The sequence below is a fragment of the Dermochelys coriacea genome, chromosome 2 (assembly GCF_009764565.3).
Source record: "Dermochelys coriacea isolate rDerCor1 chromosome 2, rDerCor1.pri.v4, whole genome shotgun sequence".
NCBI classification, from domain to species: domain Eukaryota; kingdom Metazoa; phylum Chordata; order Testudines; family Dermochelyidae; genus Dermochelys; species Dermochelys coriacea.
In genome coordinates this window covers 123,114,843-123,120,395 of record NC_050069.1, presented here as the reverse complement: position 1 = coordinate 123,120,395, position 5,553 = coordinate 123,114,843, and the positions used below count along the sequence as shown (strand labels likewise).

At 44.8% G+C, this 5,553-nt stretch overlaps 1 pseudogene; it reads left to right on the top strand.

The window, feature by feature from the left end:
- The first annotated feature begins 3,278 nt into the window (after nucleotides 1-3,278).
- LOC119852369 lies at nucleotides 3,279-3,429 on the top strand (annotated as a pseudogene).
- Nucleotides 3,430-5,553: the final 2,124 nt, after the last annotated feature.

Below are 5,553 nucleotides of genomic sequence, written 5' to 3'. Positions count from 1 at the left end.
AGTTCTGGTCTCCCATGTTTAAAAAGGATGAATTCAAACTGGAGCAGGTACAGAGAAGGGCTACTAGGATGATCCGAGGAATGGAAAACTTGTCTTATGAAAGGAGACTTAAGGAGCTTGGCTTGTTTAGCCTAACTAAAAGAAGGTTGAGGGGAGATATGATTGCTCTCTATAAATATATCAGAGGGATAAATACAGGAGAGGGAGAGGAATTATTTCAGCTCAGCACCAATGTGGACACAAGAACAAATGGGTATAAACTGGCCACCAGGAAGTTTAGACTTGAAATCAGACGAAGGTTTTTAACCATCAGAGGAGTGAAGTTTTGGAATAGCCTTCCAAGGGAAGCAGTGGGGGCAAAAGATCTATCTGGCTTTAAGATTCTACTCGATAAGTTTATGGAGGAGATGGTATGATGGGATAATCGGATTGGGTGGGTATGTAATGGGTATGATGGGATAATGACACATAATAAGTAATTGATCTTTAAATATTCAGGGTAAATAGGCCAAATCCCCTGAGATGGGATATTAGATGGATGGGATCTGAGTTACTATAGAAAATTCTTTCCTGGGTATCTGGCTGGTGAATCTTGCCCATATGCTCAGGGTTTAGCTGATTGCCATATTTGGGGTCGGGAAGGAATTTTCCTCCAGGGCAGATTGGAGAGGCCCTGGAGGTTTTTCGCCTTCCTCTGTAGCATGGGGCATGGTTGACTTGAGGGAGGCTTCTCTGCTCCTTGAAGTCTTTGAACCATGATTTAAGGACTTCAATAGCTCAGACATGGGTGAGGTTTTTCATAGGAGTGGGTGGGTGAGATTCTGTGGCCTGCGCTGTGCAGGAGGTCGGACTAGATGATCAGAATGGTCCCTTCTGACCTTAGTATCTATGAATCTATGAATCTATGAATGTGTAGAATGGCTCATTAGGAGCAGTATTTGTTGTGAAAAGATGAGTGCTTGGCTTGCAGTTTTGAGAAATCCACACTTTTTTTGCCTTTTCCCCACCTTGGGACACAGCTATCATTCTGGCATTAAGCCATGAAATGATGTGATATTTTAAAAAAAAAACCCTAAAATTTAAATTCTAGGGAGATTGAAATCCATCCTTCAACCATCCTTAGAAAATGAAAAGTGACGTGTCCCCTACCACAGTTCCTTCAGTGCTGAGATGTCTCATGATGCACATACTGCACAGTGGGGATACCTCCTTTTGCAGGGAGACAAAATATTTACATGCATACACACAGGCAGAAATACAAAAATCAAAATAATCCTCATTATTGGACGCAAGGCTTGATTCAGGTGTTCTTTCCACACCTCTCAGCTTGATGACTCTATAACTGTACTTTTGCAAAGTTCTCATACTAGTCAACAATATGTTTGGGGCTAAATTGTAGCTATATAGTTGGCAGTACAGGAGGGGTGAGTGAAAGATCCTCTCTGTCCCCCTCCACAGCCACCCTGCTGGGGTTGTGTACAAGGGGATGTGCTACCTTGAGTTCCTGGTAGTCAAGAACCAGGGAAGTCTTTTGGGGCACCAGACTCTCAAAATAAGAGGACATGGGTGGGAGAGAGGAGATGGGGCATAGCTCGGCCCTTCCTCTGCACTGTACAGCAGAACTGGGGTGCCTTAGGGCACACTACACCCTCCAGGCCTTGCTGCCCAAGCATACCAATAGGCACTGGGCCTATCTCATGCATCATTCCTCTCAGGGCTGATGCCAATGTGCAGCCTCCGTTCCCCACATCTCATCAGCCCCCATGCTGGTATTGGCTGAAAACCAAATTTTTTCTCTCAGGATTCCTTCAGAAATGAAACCTTTGGAGAAGTGAACTCCATCCCTGCTGCAAGAGCCGTGGCATTTCAATGGAAATCCAGCTCAATTATGTGATGCAGCACAGTGTGAGTCTTTCCTAGCACGTTACCTGGCAGGTTATACATCAGGGCAGAAGTGAGTTAGTTCACTCTTCTGCTATATTAACAGACGTGCATAGTGAGTCAGACTGAACGAAGAGAGAGGAAACAGAGAGGTTCCTTGTGCTTCTGGACTTTTGTGCAGCACTTAGATAGGATTGCATGAAGGTGCTATAGGCTCCAACTTTCCAAGTCATATGACTATGCAGACTATGAGCTTTTGTTTAAAAAATGTTGAGCCATGATAATGGTGGTGAAAACACTGAAAATGGGGCTCAGCTTGTACCTGATGCAATGATGTCTATTTGAGTTTTCAGAGAGCCTGAAACAATAACTCTGAGAGGTGTGCACTGTGCCATTCATCTTAGCAGTGTGTTAACCCCAAAGCCTGCTGCACTGGGGAGCCCCAATAACATCCCAGCAGTAGACTCAGAGGAGAAAAGTGCAATGGGACAAACCCATTTACTTACCCAAGCAGATACACCCTGAGTCCTGGTTAAGTATGCCAGATGGGTCCCTGTTGCCACTGGTGCCTCTCTGGTAGGGGAGAGGAGACCCCCAGTTGCTGCTCTTGCTACTCCCAAGGGGAAGGAGGCCCTCTGTCATTTCTTGGGAGAGGACACCTTATGCCGCTGCCCCTGCCTTCATGGAAGGGGAAAGTGCTGTCCTGCCTCCATCATCCCAAATGAGGGGTAGGGCTGCAGCGGACCACATATCACAGTATGCCTAGGCCCCTGAATTGCCTTACTTTGGCCCTGACTCCAGTAAAAGTCATGATATAAAAATGATAGATAACTATCTAATGTGTTGATGAGATGGTGAGCACATGCAAGTAAGTGGCAGGGAACAGCTCTAAAACCTGAAGGGATGTTTTTCCACCAAGCTGGAGAAAAGGAGCCTCCTATTGCCAGAAGCCCGTCAGGAACAAAACCTAAGTACTGAGTGTGTTGCTTTCCAGAGAGTTTGGCGACTGCGCTGCGTGGTCTGTTTTGGGGTCTGACAGGCTGTGGTGCAAGTGAGGAGCTGAAAAGGAATATTTAACATCTACTGGTCTGCGACTCTCCAAAGAACAGGGTTAACATGCAAAAAACATCAGAGTCGAATCGATGAGGTCGTATGATAATGCTGCCGCCATTGCTGTGGCATAGTGACTTTCAGAGCCACAGCAGTGACTCAAGCAAAGTTATAAATGGAGCTCTGCATGACTGTCTACAAAGGACTGAACTGGATGAGGACAACCTAACTGTACCAAGTATGGAAATTTTATTCTTTCTGAGTCAAATCCTGAGAGCCTTTGTCAGCTTTTATTTAGGGTCGGATTGGGACTCAATCTCTGCGAGGCTGATCATGTGAGTAAGGGCTCAGGAGATACCATTATCACCATGGTGGTTTTCCCAGGGTGAGGCTCATCCATGGCACTCTGGGTGTGCTGACCCCTGCAATTTCCCTCAAATGCAGGAAACTCGACTGAATAATTTGTGGTAGTGGGGGACTGTGTTCGTGCTTTCCCCTGGGGGGAAAAATATGTGAGTAAGGGTTACAGAAATTAGCCCTTAGTGTTTACCCAGTTGTTGTTCCCATTGAAATCAACGGAAGGCTGTGCCTAAGTAAGGATTGAATAAGGACTGAGTAACACTGAGTAAATTCCTCAGCCTTTTGGGGCCTGTTTCTTCTTTACACTACAGTTCTATGGTATTGTAAGAGAGCTTTAAAGTGGAACTAAATGAAATTTACATCCACCTTATGTGTAAAGGAGTCTTAGTGTAAATAAGAATCAGGTCCTTTGTGTTTTCCACAGATGTACTTAGTTTACCTGGAGTTAAGGGTGGAGTTATCACTTGCTTCAGAAAAATTCCCTAATGAGAACATTGCAGCTTTCTGAAATGTGTAGAAAGCCAAGTTAGACAAAGATGCCATATAGGGCTACAATGGCATAAATCTTTTATGTTTGAAAATCTGTGGTAGTGCAAATGGAGACAAACATTGCTCAGTCAGCCGTCAGCCAGGGCATCAGAATGTTTTTATTTAGGCCTTGCAGGAGCCAAAGGGAGGGGAAAAGAGTGTGGGTGTAGAGACAGAAATTGGGCTGAGCTGCCAAGTCCTCAACCTCACGGTTACCAGGGGACAGGATTAGCAACTGGCAAAGTCTCTGAAATTAGCTCACCCATCTCTCCTCCTGCAAGTCCCCCAACCCAGTTCTTACACCAACTCCTGAAGCAGATGTCACAGGGGCCAGCCTGTGAGAAAGCAGCCACATGCCCAAGAGAGTAGCAGACAGTGGCTCTGGCCTCTTTTGCCAACCATCATGGCACGACTGGGCATGTACGCAGGACAAAAGGGTAAGTAGAGGAGATGAGCTACTAGTGAGGAGGGAGGAGGCAGAGCATATGGGTTAGGAGGGGGTGGTGAGGAAAGGAACAAATCCACCATCAGGGATTTTGGAGTGGATAGAGTAAGGGTTAAGATGATACATAAGAGACTAGGATGGGTAAAGGAACAGTGACATGGATTAGACATTATATTTTGGGTGGTAAAAAAAAAAAAAGGGTAAATTGTGTGGGTGGGATTCTACATTGAGCTTGTGCTTGTGGGCGAGGGGCCAGCTTACCCAGCCACTGTGCCTGGAACTGCTTTATCTTGCAGTTTTTGTAATGCAGAACACCAACTTTTGTGTCTTTTGGAGCATTTTATACATATTTCAACAACTCTTTCCCGCTCAGGATTTAGGTTGACAGACCATTTTAAATGGCTTCTCTTGACGATGATCTATTTGTTGGAGTAATGGCTTCATATGCAAACTAGGCACTTCTTTTGTTCAAATCCCTTCTCAGGAGTCATTTTTGCTGTGAAACCTACAAGAAATTATCCAGCTAATAATTAAATAGGAGGACTGTTAAGGATAGTTTATGCAACCTCCCCCACCTTCAAACCTCCCCTACCATCAAGCTTTGAAGCTACCTATGTATGTGCCAACAACTCACCTGACCACTCTGCTTGTACGTTACATTCCCTTTCCACACCTTTCATCCATTTTGGTCTTTACTGTGAGGTTTTGGGGGCATGGACTATGTCATTTTTTACCTGGAAAGCACCTACCACTTTGTGGGTGCTCCCACACACTAAGGAATAACACTAATAACAACAAAACTGGGCCAAATTCTCCTCTCAGTTACTGCAGTGTGGCTCCATTCAAGTCACGGAACACCCATGTCACCGAGAGGAGATTTATCCTGTGATACCTAAGGAAGGAAAAAATCTACGGTAGAAAAAAGGTAGCAGTTTCAATGGACAAGTTAAACAAGATGCAGCTAGGCACGAATTTGGTTCTCTTCTCCAAAATCTGAGCTCCATGGGTTTATGAACCTTGAGTGGAATAGGAAGGAAAATTGCCCCCACTTGTATCTTATTTGATTTGACCATTTAAAGACTTTTCTAACCTGAAATGGATGCTGGCTGTGCCCTGTCAAGAGACCCATCACATGGCTGTAGAGTCTTGCTAATGCCACTAATAGTTCTAGTACCATGCACTACCTCAGTGGGACTTGCCACTTGCTCAGGAATCTTTCTGTCCACAATACACAGATTAACTTGTACATGGTAAGGTGAGAGATTATATCCAGTATTGAATCAAATTGT